Source organism: Pelophylax lessonae, assembly GCF_965119305.1.
Source record: "Pelophylax lessonae genome assembly, chromosome: 5".
NCBI classification, from domain to species: Eukaryota; Metazoa; Chordata; class Amphibia; order Anura; family Ranidae; genus Pelophylax; species Pelophylax lessonae.
This window is the reverse complement of record NC_138772.1, coordinates 215,182,395-215,196,034: the sequence shown is the minus strand read 5'-3', so window position 1 is coordinate 215,196,034 and position 13,640 is coordinate 215,182,395.

The following is a 13,640-nucleotide window of genomic DNA, read 5'->3' as shown; positions in this document are numbered from 1 at the left end:
TATGCTGAATCCTGTAATCTGTGACTGCCTGTCACATAGGAGATCCGCCCGCTTTGTTTACACAAGCGGGCGGATCTCCTCACTCGATCCCCGACAATCGGGGAAGAGTGGCAGTGATCACCGCCTCTCCTCCCCGGGCCCGACTCCCGCTGTAACTGAATACAGCAGGAGCGAGCCTCCGGCGGCACGCGCGCGCCGCCCACAAGGGGAGGAGTCCAGCGACGTAGACCTACGTCGCTGGACGATAACGAGCCACTTTGCCGCAGTACGCTCATTGTGAGCGGTTGGCAAGTGGTTAAGGAGTATAAGGTGATATATTTTATTTTCAACTCATACACAGTTTCTCATATTCTTGTCCACTAAACATCATTTGAACGTCTCAGATCACTCCATACAGGTGCCTTTAAAATGAGGAAAATTTAGGTTTAGGGGAGAATAGGTGCCTGAAAACCTATTATTCTTCTGTCTAGTAAGACAAGCTATCCTAGACCATATTCTATTTTTGAAAAGTGGGTGGAAGTAAGGACTACTGTTTATTACATATGGCCCTGATTGAAAGGGATTAGTGGTAGGTGTGCTACATCATGATATGGTAGGTCACTGAATATATGAATGTACACAACATTGTGTATTGCATGGTTATAGTCATTTTTCTAACTACTCAAAGCATTTTTGCTCAGGAAACTTTTTTTTGCACCAGTGCTTGCCAGTCAGCTTTCTACTCTAAATAGTATTCAAATTAAAAGTCTTTTAATAAGACTATAATGTACAGATTAATAATACATCAACTAATTACATGCATCATGTTTATGTACACTTACACAGACAAGCATTTAAATAAATTAATCATATCTTGTTGTGTTCAAAACCCCTGGCAACATAAGGGAGGGTAGGATTGGTGGACACCCACTGTGTCACATTCTTGGTGTGTCACACATTAAGATACTGATAGAACATCATCCATCAAGTTTCCACTATGATGCTGTCATTCACTCGTGACTGCTAGGCCATCCGAGGCTCTCATTAACGCACAGATGCTGTGCAGAACAAATGCTGCGATGAAGAGAACATAGTAAAGAACTAATGGCTCAATTTGTTTCTAATATCCTTAAAATCAGATTATATTTCCCTGGAAATTAAGACAGGGATTCTATTTCTATCATATCAAAGCTGGCATAACCTAGCACATTAAAGCACATCACTGCCAGAACAACAGAGTGTTCGGGAGGGAGGCAGGTTGCTTAGCCTTTTTTGCAGACTTGGCAAGGTTAATTAACAAACACATGTACATTTCCATATTATACTTATGTTCTTCCAGCAAGTGCAACTAGAAAAATAACATGTCTTTCAGATCCGAAACTGATTAAGGGATACATTCTTTTTTTTTTTTTGCATGTCATTTGACAATTCCAAAGCTCATTGTTTTACTAGTGGCTGTTATATACTACCATTGGATTGTGCTGTGCATACTAGAATTGCCTTACAACTTCCAAAAAAAGTTGGACAGTTTCCTTTCATTCATTTCCTGCCGGTGCCATGGGGTCTTTTCAGTTGCTGAGCCAAACTGGGCACTTGTTTCTGTTCTTTGGGCCAAACCACTATTTCTTACTTAAACAAGCTTTTTCTGTGTGACCAGAGAAATATCAAATATAACTGACCCAGAGGTAAATTTGTTTACAGCAAAATGGATGCGTTATTACCGATTCCAACAATAATTACCTCCTTATGTAAATAGTAAAAGGTAATTTTTACAAAAAGTGTCATCATTTTGTCTAACGGAGCCATCCCAGATAATAATGATCTTTCAAAAAACACATGCAGTGTAAGCATTAAGCATTTTTATAATATTCATTAGAAAAACATATACATGCAAATATATATATATATATAGTACATTGTCATGTGGGCTACAAATAATAACAGAAATAAATCTGGGAAGTGCAGTGAGCTAAGGGAAAGTTATGTTATTATAGCACCCTCTAGCTAGTGTGCTAGGTGTACATAGTTAGTTGTTAGTGTAGGTAAATTGGCTTGGCTGAGAGCCAGGCCTGGGGTGAATCTGAGTCAGGGATTAGTGACTCAGGGAGGCTGGATAACTCAGCAATCAACTTCTCTGGTGCCTCCCCCCCTGTTCTCTGAATCCTTGGAGAAGGTTCTAGATGTAGTGGGTGGAAGCTAGGAGGGGCTGTTTGACGTATTTATGAGGTCCTCCGCCAATCCCCTGCCAAAAGGGTCTGGAAGGGGGTAGGCAGCTCATAAGTAGGTATAAGTCATGACAATCAACTTCTCTGGTGCCTCCCCCCCTGTTCTCTGAATCCTTGGAGAAGGTTCTAGATGTAGTGGGTGGGAGCTAGGAGGGGCTGTTTGGTGTATTTATGAGGTCCTCCACCAATTCCCCTGCAAAAAGGGTCTGGAAGGGGGTAGGCAGCTCATAAGTAGGCATAAGTCATGACAGCAGAGGCAGTCGGGTGGAAGATGGAGATGGAGTTATAAGGAGGCTGTCTGAGGCCCTTGAGGATCACCCCTAGTCTGGGGGGAGGGGTGGTGACTTTGGGCCTGGGGCTCAGGTGCTGGAGGGACCCTCTACAACACATGGAGAAATCTTTTCCTGCAGCAAGTGAGAGGACATCAGGAGAAGGTCAGCACGTCCGATATATCTCCTGAGAGTCAGCGGGGTGGGCTGGTGAGTGTCAGTCTGGAGGACTGTGGAGAGAGTGTCAGTCGGGAGGACAGTGGGAGAAGTTAGCCTGGAGGGCTAGTAAAAGGGGCAGCTGCAGCCAAGAGGGCTGGAAGGGCCTGAAGAGGTGGTACCGGGAGTAGTGACCACAGAGAGGAAGTGCTGGGAAAGTGTTAGCTGTGTCACTGTGTCTGTTCTCCAAGTATAGGCGCTGCGGGTCCTTGCCTATAATGGGCCTTTTCTACAAAACCACTACAGGGTGACATAGCTGGGTTTCTGCAAACAAGAGTGTGCTGGAGGAAGAAGAGGATCTGTATTTGGGACTGTATATAGGGGAAGTTGTCCCTGAAGTTTGTTTGAAGTTAAGTGGGCATCCTATAAACTCCTATAAACTCCCATCCCTATCCAAGTTTATTACCCTTAAAAACAAAGTCACAGACTTGTTTTTTGACTCTGAGTGCCTGTGGAAATTCGGTGTGTCGGCTGTGCAGGGTGGAGGATCCCATTCTACTTGCAGCTCATTAGAGTGTGCGCTACATTATATTTTAATAGAAATCCAGACAAACATTAAAGTGGAATTCAACTTTATCTAAGCACCACACGCCGAAAATGCTATTTAATTTTTTTTTATTATTCAAAGCAAACTCCCCATCTATCCATTTACATTTCCATGCTTTATTTTGCTGAGAAATCACTTGCACAATTCTGCCCATGATTCATGTTGCACTTTCTGGTATCCCTCTGCCCTTGCCTCAGGCATGCCAGAAGGAGGGGGTTTTTTATTCTTTAGAAAGAATAGGTGCTGTACAGCACACAATTAGTCCATCCGGCGCTTTGTTAAATTGCCCATGAATAAGGAACTTATATTTAACCACTTTACGTCCGCTCACAGTAATACTACTGCGGCAGAGTGGCTCGTTATCGTCTGACGACGTAGTATTAACGTCGTCATACACTCCCCCTTCTGGGCGGCGCTTGCGCGCCGCCGGAGGCTCGCTCCCGCTGTTTTCATTGACAGCGGGAGTCGGGTCAGGGGAGGAGCAGCGGCGATCGCCGCTGCTCTGCCCCGATCGCCGGGGATCTAGTGTGGAGATCCGCCCGCCTGTGTAAACACAAGCGGACGGATCTCCATAGTGACAGGGAGTGACAGATCGGACTGTTCAGCATAGCTGGACATCCGATCTGTCCCTGACTCACTCAGTCACCTCCCCCCCTACACGTCAGTAAGCACCAGGCATACATTAACCCCTCCCTCTCCAATAAAATTAACCCCTTCCCTGCCAGTGTCATTTTTACAGTAACAGTGTATAGCACTGATTACTGCAGTAATGTCACTGGTACCCCCAAAAGTGTCAAAAATGTCAGTCAAGGGTCCGATCTGTCCGCCGCAATGTCGCAGTCCCACAAAAAAAATCGCAGATCGCCGCCATTACGCGTTAAAAAAAAAAACACCAAAAATGACAGAAATCTTTCCCTTTGTTAGTAAACGCAGTAGCTTTTGCGCAAACCAATCAAAATACGCTTATTGCGATTTTTTTTACCAAACATAGGTAGCAGAAAACAAATTGGGCAAAATTTTTTTAAAAAATTGGTTTTTACATCTTTTTTGGGGGGAATTTCATATAAAAAAATGTTAAAAATATTGTTATTTTTTCAAAATAAACGCTCTTTTTTTGTTTATAGCGCAAAAAGTAAAAATCACACAGGTGATCAAATACCACCAAAAGAAAGCTCTGTTTGTGGGAAAAAAAGGACGTAAATTTCGTTTGGGTACGGCGTTGCACGACCGCGCAATTGTCAGTTGAAGTTGCACAGCGCCGAATCGCAAAAAGTGGCCTGGACGGAAGACAGCAAAATCCTCCGGTGGTAAAGTGGTTAAATAATAAACGTATAAATGGCCAATTATACCAATGTCAATCTCTTATGTAGCTGGAAACATCAAAAGGAGAAGTGTCCAACAAGGATATGAGTCTTTGATACAGCTGAACACATCAAGGGGAGAGGTATCCTGCAGCTCCTCAATAAGATCAGGGGAAGATCTAGCAATCACATGTAAAGAAACAAAGTAGCGAGGGTGCCCTGGCTACTTTGTTTCTTTACATAGGTGGTTTGATTTCTACTCTATTAAAGTGTATTGTATTTGTACTGTCTACCCTCTAGTTGTAAAGCACTGCGTAAACTGTTGGCACTATGTAAATCCTGTATAATAATAATAATAAATGTTCAATACTGAGTATGGCATTCTTCCTATGGGATTGGATATTTAGTTCCTACTCTCCTTTGGTCTTAGATAGTGGTCTTTTCACTACCAACTTTGAGAGTTGAACATAACATGTATATTTGCTTTTTTGTAACATACTGCTGTTACAACTGATGCATGGCAGTGTATAAATCAATTAAAGAGGAAGTAAACCCTCCTCTACAACTTGTACCTATAGGCAAGCCTATGATAAGGCTTACCTATAGGTACTGTAAATATCTCCTAAACATGTACCGTTTAGGAGATATTTACCTTACATGTCGCCAGTGACGTCACTGGCGCATGCGCTCTGAAGGAACGGCCGATCGTGCCGTTCCTTCAGAGCCCCGTGCCGTGACTGTCGGCTCCCGCGCGCGTGCGCGGGAGTGACGTCACCGCGGCTCCGGCCAATCAGATGGCCGGATGCCGCGATCCCGGAAGACGGGCGACTAGACATGTCGCCCGTCATAGAGGTGAGTGAGCGGCACGGCGGGGGCTCGTTCTGAGGTAAGTATTGCATAATGAGCTAATATGCGATGCATACTAGCTCATTATGTCTTTCTTTTGCAGGGTGTAAAAAAAAAAAAAAAAATTTATACGAGTTTACAACCTCTTTAATGCAGTAAAATATTTATTAAAGCAGCACTCATACTGTTAAAGAAATCACCAAGTGTTGTATCCACATGAACTCATTGAGAAAATTGTGGAAGGAGGGGGGCATTAGAATAAACAGAAAGATGAACTCATCAGTGTGCTACTTCTCCTTCATTGTATAATCAGCAGACTGAAGGTATGTTTTGAACAGTAATTTGACCAAATTGTGTAGACTGAGGTTCTGGCAGTGCTGTGTGGTGGGGCAGAAAAGTTGTACAGAGTTATGAATCCTTTGCCTGTAAAATATTTCTCATATACTGTATGTTATTTATCTGTGAATTTGTCCGCTTACTTGGTTATAATAATATTAAATTGCTATCTGCAACCAGCTATGATTTTCTAAACCTGTTCAAAAATTAAAATGTTACTTCCTTGTAGTTATTTTATCTAGGGATGTTCTGTAAAGAATATTCTCTAAAACAAATATTCCTAGGCAAAAGATTGTCTCACTGATTTTCCAGTTTCCAGTTGTATAATACAGAGATTGATCATGTGATTATAGCAGCAGACCGTCCCTCTTAGCACACATGAAAAACAAGTGTCAGTTTTAATATTGTAGGAACAAGTAAGTGTCTGCTAAAATCCTTTGTAGCGCCCTGCCCTAGTTAGACAATTTGTTTTTCTTGTCTCTGCTGTGCTCGGTGGAGTGGTGATCTATTTCTAGGTCTGGTCAGATTTCTCTATATTCAGTGGTTGATTACACCTGCCTGTCTCTGGAAATAGCTTATGGAGAATAGTGAAAGACTGCTGAGATTATAAATATTTATGTGCTCTCAGCCAATGCCTGGGAGGGGCACATAGAAGGTGGCTGAGGAAGGTGAAAATGATAAATGTTTGGGAGGCCTGGGCAGAGGCTTTTTCTCTCCAGGGAGGGCTCTAGTTCTCTTGTGGCTGCTGGCCCTGTAAGGCAGCTAGTGTGTGACAAGAGCTGCAGTTTGGACCTCAGCAGGTGCTGGGGTGAGGGCCTGAGAGGATACACTAAAAGGAATTTTTCCTAGAGGGCATCATCTTGGAATTTAGTCTGGAGAATGTTCTTTGTGTCTCTCACTGAAGACTGTCACATGGAAGTTGGGGACCAGACAGCCGTCCTATGACATTGTGAGTAAGACTTGGTCTTGGACTTTCAGGCGTGTATAAGGCTAGAGGGAATTGTGTGTCTGAGGTTACTGGATGGACTTGGATCACTTCTAAAGAGACCTAGAATTGCTGACTATTCCCTATTACCTCCAGTCAAAGCTGTTCCAAGAGGATTTTGTGAGAAGTTTGTCCTCCTGTTGATTTCTGCTATCATCTAGGAGTATTCTGAACCCTTAAATCCCCTCATATTTGAGTTTCTGCAAATAAAATAATCAAAAAGACATCCCCTAGACTCACCCAGTGTTATCAGTGTGCATAGAATTGTGTCTGTGGCAGGCAGCCTCTATACTAACAAGGGAGATCTGGGCATATGGGCATATTCTCAGTGGCCCCTCCAGGGGTGAGAGCCACACCTTGCGAGTTATATAAGGAGAGAGGATTTTTTTCAACAAATGTTGAGCTTTACTTTATATTTCTCTGACCTAAAAATCATTCTATAACATTTGGTTTATCACATTATCATCTAGATTTAAAGGAGTTGGGGAGGCGGTCTGGGCGGGAGGGTGCTGGAGGAAGAATGTTCCTGGTGCGCAGGGCTTCCATCCCTTCCTCCAAGGTTCTATCCAGGACCGTGGTGCCCGCATTAGTGATAGAAAGAGTAGCCAGGTACCTCCACTTGTGGGGTATGTTGTTGTTCCTCAAAGCTTTGGTAATTGTGACGAGGTTCCTCCTGCTCTGTAGTGTGTGCCTGGAGAGATCCGGGGGCAGTTGAAGGTCACTGCACCCCTCTGGAATAGAGGTGGAGTTTTGGAATGCCTGCAAGATTTGTTCTTTTACGTGGTATAAGTGTACCCTCAGCAGCACATCTCTAGGAAGGTCTCCTGCTATAAAGGCTGGTTTGGGCAGCATGTGCACTCTATCTATTAGCAGATCGGAGCAAGGTAGAGAAGGTAGCAGAGTGGAGAAAAGGGTGGTGACATATGAAAGCAGCTGAGATGGCATGACAGACTCCGGGATACCTCTGATTTTAATGTTGTTCCTCCTGGAACGATCTTCCAAGTCTGCCATCTTAGTTTTAAGCCATTGAATCTCTTCTCTTTGCATATTAAATGCCTCTACCATGTCATTGATTGAGGACGCATTATCTGACACAGCATGTTCTATGTGATCCACTCTGGATCCTAGTGAAGTAACCTCTGACTTGAATTGTTGCATGCATGACATCATGTCAGAGTGCAGGGAGGTCCTCAGGGACAGTAGCATGTCCTTCAGAACTGTATCTGATACAGGGTGACCCCCTGTGGGGAATGTGGCAAAGTGGTCATTGGCAGGCTGCGTGAGAGGCAGTGATGCAGGGGAAGATAAGCTGTGGCCCATACCTGTGTGCTGCTGAGGCCTACTGGGTGACTCTCTCCTGGGCTTGTTCTTGGCCGGACTCCTTGATGATTACGAAGGAGGAGGTGAAGGAGGTGAGGCTGAGCCTGAGCAGTTGCCACTGTCTGGGTTAGCCACCGTTCTGAGGGGGAGTGGGGCCGATGGAGGTGGATGGATTGGCCCGGCCTCTTTGCAGCGGTGCTGTGAGTGTGAGCCGCCACCATCTTGCTGGAGACCGTGGCTGTGTTGAATGAATAAGCCGCCAGTTTGTTTAGCTGGCCGGGCACTTTCTTGCGGCGGATCATTGATGCGGGAGATCTGGAGGGTGTTAGGAGGCGGGTGGAGCTGGTGGTATGTGGCGGATGGTCAGTGTCCCAGGTGGCATGAGGGGATCAGGGTTAGGAAGCCGCCATCCGCTACGACAGAAGCCACGCCCTCTCCGGTTTATCACATTATCAAAAACAAGGTAAACATTTATTTGCAAGCAGTTATGCTACATATTGTAAAACATTTGTTGATCTTCCAAAGCCTATGTATTTTATTATTTACTTTTTAAGTGCTTTTTAAGTGTTTGTTACCTCCAGCATTTCATATTCCTGATGTGTGTCTGTTATACCATGTAGTTGTGTTAAAAAGTATCTTGTTTGCATTGATTCCTCTGTGCGAAAAACTCGGTGATTTAGCCAGGCCCAATACTTTCCAATGGTACACTGATCATGCTAGGTATCAGAGCACATCCATAGATAGTTGTATATTAATCATGTTGTTTAGAGCCCCCTGTTACAGTGCCTTGCGAAAGTATTCGGCCCCCTTTAATTTTGCACCTTTGAACCTTTTGCCACATTTCAGGCTTCAAACATAAAGATTTAAAACTGTAGTTTTTTGTGAAGAATCAACAACAAGTGGGACACAGTCATGAAGTGGAACGAAATTTATTGGATATTTCAAATTTTTTTAACAAATAAACATATGAAAAATTGGGCGTGCAAAATTATTCAGCCCCCTTAAGTTAATACTTTGTAGCGCCACCTTTTGCTGCGATTACAGCTGTAAGTCGCTTGGGGTATGTCTCTATCAGTTTTGCACATCGAGAGACTGAAATTTTTGCCCATTCCTCCTTGCAAAACAGCTCAAGCTCAGTGAGGTTGGATGGAGAGCGTTTGTGAACAGCAGTTTTCAGTTCTTTCCACAGATTCTCGATTGGATTCAGGTCTGGACTTTGACTTGGCCATTCTAACACCTGGATATGTTTATTTGTGAACCATTCCATGGTTCACAAATAAACATTGAAGAAGTTGCAGCGCCTGCCATCGGGAGAGTGCATTTCTATTTTAAACTGGATGGGTTATTTCAACAGGATTCACATACTGTATACTTTCAGTAGTGGTTGAAAAAAAACATAGTAAAATCTGTGATCTACCAAGTCTATAGGTATTGGCAATTAACTTAGTTATAGTAGGCATTAAAGTAAGCACAAATGGGAAAATAGTCTTTCAAGAAAAGCTTTACTGTTGTCTTACCTTTGGGAACCGTTCATTGCGGGGACTCCATACTGCTTTTTATTCATGTCAAAATGCAAATAAAATGCATTCTGTATGGACAAAAGTAGAAGAAGGTGCCATAAAACTGGTATGTTCATATGCTGCACAAGTAAGTATTAGAAGAAAAGCTATGCATTCACAAAGTTTTATAAATACCCTTCTATCCTTTTGCGGTCAGTGTCACTTTTTAACATAAGGAGCCCTAAATTGCAATTACACATGATATGTACAGGTTAGTGTACTAATCAAACTCAGATGCAGTTATTATCAGTGTATTTAATGCAGTTTGGGTAGTGAAGGACTTTAGACATGACTGACATTATTGCTGGTTTAGCATACTCCAAAACCATCCCAGATTCCATAGGACTGTCTTGGGATTTCAACAAAATCCTAGGGTCCATCGGATTCAGGATATATCTTTGAGCTAAGTGCCAGAACAATAGTTTCAGCAAACAGCTCTGGAACTATGGCTGGTTGGGAAGGACCTGCCCAACAGTAGCTGCAAAGATGTAGCAGATAGGAACAGTTAGACTGTGGTAGAGGATACAGAGGGTGTTTTGGTAAGTAACCCACTAATGGTCATCAATGTCCTCTGTCCCCTTCTTAACACCAATGTAAATGCCACTGTCCCCTCGCTAAATGTAAATGTCCTTGCTCCCCCCCCTAACTGAACACCATTGTCACACTTTCTCCCTACTAAGCACAAATACCCCCCCCCCCCCACCAACTTCCTTTTACTGAATACCAATGTCTCCCCTTCTTCCCATTGAACACTTTTGACACCCCCCACAGACAAAATCAATGCCTTTTTTACCCGCTGCTAATTTTTTCTCACTGACCTCTGACCCTAGGCATTTTTCCCTGATCGACTACCAATATCAAGACTTTTTCTTGCTCCTTTTGACTACTGTCTTGGACATTTTGTAGACAGACAACTTTTAAGCTGGATACACACTATACAATTTTCTTTAGATTTTTTTCCTTTAGACTTACCAAAACCATATAATATGAGGTCAGACCTAAAGACTTTTAATTTTTATACAAACAGGCAGGCCCTTGCACTACATAGTTGAAGGTAAATCTAAAGGAAATCTACCAACAAAAGTTGTATATTGTGTATCTAGCTTTAGCCTCATATTGATCAGGGATTCCAAAGTAATATTATCTACTGCATTAATGAACAGGCACATAAAGATACGCTCAACTTCTTTTCAAATAACTGTTCTGTTTATTTGGCACATTTGATGTTTTTTTATAACCATACTTACAAAAGTAACACATTAATATTCTAATTGTAGGCAGTGCATAGGTGTTCAAATTACTTATCATTTTAAAGAATGTGAATATGTAATCAAAACGTTAAGCTGTGTGCAGAATATGAGTGCAGTGTGCAATACCTAAGGAAAGTTCATTTTTATACAGAGTTTAAAAGAGAAGAATGAGGTAATAATAATAAAAAAAAAAAAATACATTTATCTAGCTGGATGTAGCATTGATCCGATGCTGCATCCATCCCCTGCCTGCTTTGCACTGAGAACTGAGTGATCAAACACAGCTGATCGCTTAGTTCTCCCCTCTGCTTCAAGCAGAGAGCAGTAACTGTAAGTCACTGGCTCTCTGCCCTGCCCCTCCTGTGCTCAATTTAGTGCTGGGCTGGGGAGGGGAGGAGAGGGAATGGCTGGCTCAGTCTCCCAGTGGTGCAGCTGAGAAGGTTGAGACAGGTTGAGTGACGTCAATCAACAGTGGGTCACATGAGTGCAGAATGAACTGTACTCCTGTGATCAATAGGAGAAGTAGGGCCAAAAAAGCTTGGGCCAGGCTTCTCCTTTAAAATTTCTTTCACACCATAAACCCCAAAATAAATTTTCCACCCACCCCCACACTTACTATCCAAGCCAACCATTTATAGGTCCACTGATGCCAGGGAATCTTTCCACTCATTGACCACCAATTCTCCCCCTCACCAGAAATTGGAGACATTTTCCTTCCCACTGACTACTGACAATGGGAATTTTTTCCTTTTACTAACTACAGATGCTTGCCATTTTTTTCTCCAACTGACTGTTGTAGTCTAGCCTGCAGTTTTCTGTTTGTGAAATTCTTACCTCCTTGCTGCAGTGGTTCTGCCAGGTCTGTGATTCCATTCAGATGTTGTGCTGCTGGCTTCTGTGTTCACCTATGAGCGTAGCCTGCTCTACTGTGGATTTATATCCCTTTTCCTTCTATCACTTTCTGGCCTGCCTCCCAATCTGCTTCCCTATATATAGACATGCTCAGTGCAGCCCGGGTTGCCTCAGAAACTTCCTTGTTTCTCTCTTCTCCTGGTTTACCATGTACTTTTATACTTGACTAAACGTGTAGCTTGTTTTCGCTTGCCGGCTGCTATCTGCTGGATCCCCGGATTCTATTATATCCTCTGCCATCTGTACTTTGCACATGCGTGTGATCTCCACATTGTCAGCCAGGCTAATGTGAAGGTTGAGACCTGGTTCCAGTTTTCTGCAAGTCTATCCCCATCATCAGGGGCCCTGGTAAAGAAGCAAGCTGGGGCTTAGACTCCATACTCTGGGGAGCCCCAAGTTGGCTTTCTACAAAGAATCACTACCATAGAACCCTAACACTGACCTCCTAAGCTGGGCACCCCCCCCCCCCCCCCCCACTGACCCCAGGCACCAGGAATGTTTTACTCTCACTAACCTTAAATGTTAGAGACACTATAACACAAACTTCTAGCAACTGCACTTTGTAGCAATGTACATTGCTAACTGGTGTATACTGTAAGCTTTGCTGCACATTACATATGCCTGACCAAGGTGTTTATTGTCCCATTAAATGCTGGTTACTAAGAAACTCTCAATTATTTTAATAATGTTCTTTTTTATGGTAAGCTCAGACAAAGCGTTAGCTCGTTGTCTATATCCTGCATAATGTTTGTTTAAACAATCGCCGTAATTAAGGAGAATGATTTTGGGTACAAGGATTGCAGCATATAATGCATGTGTAGTGTTTACAGCAATTAGACATACATTTTTCATCCACCACTTGTGTTTTTCATCCTAAGGTGCGCTCTTTCCTATTCTCTGAAGTTGTGAGGTCTGGTGTAGCAAAACATTATGGGCTCATTATTATGTCTGCCTCAGATACTGCTAAATTCTAAATACTGTATATATTTATGAGGACTCTTATCCCAATGTTACCGGTTGGCAAATGCAGAGTATTCTTTCTTTCTTCAGAACGTGGAAGTTCTAATAGAATAGTATTGCATACCAAATGTATACTTTTCAACCTTCAGGTTACAGTCAGAAAATTTAATGTCCTGTATTGTTGGTTGATACACTGATTTTCAGTGTATCAGTCAACTAGGCCATTCCTAGACCAGTTGGACTGCCACAGAGTGACTAGGAGGCTTTACAACATGCTTCTTGGTTATTGTTTTTTTTTTGTGATGTAATATATTTGGATTTTCCTAATTATTTACTGTTGCAACTTTGACAGGTCACTAGTGTGATCTCAATATAATATGATATGCTTCATTGTGCTATGATAATTGGTTTACTATACCCTTTTGTGCTTGTGTTTTTGAATGAAAGTTGCTGTTTGTCTGAACCATGAGGGTCTGCAAAATGTGAGTGATACTTTAACTGCTGGCTATCCCACTGTATTGTTAAAGTGCTGGGACAATTCTTGATTCTTCTTTTCTTGACAATATTTTTATCTGCTGAACACTCTGCCTCTTTAGAAATTTGTTTTCGGGGATAGTTAACAAATACATTGGCCGATGCTGCCATTACCAAGCACCAACACCTATCTGCACAGCACACCAAAGTTTGGTATACCACAGGATATGGTAAATGTTAATTTTCACTTGAAACTAGCCTGATTAGTAAAGTTTCCATAGGATTTCTGTAAGCCACAATGACAGGGCAGCAATATGCTCTCTTTTTCCCAAGCGGATTGATAAAATTATATTTTTAATCAATCTGTGAATAACAGGGTGCCCATACATGGATCCAAATTCAGCCAGTCCCTGCTGAACCCGACAAATATTAATCAATGCATGGCTGGCTTTACAGTTTAG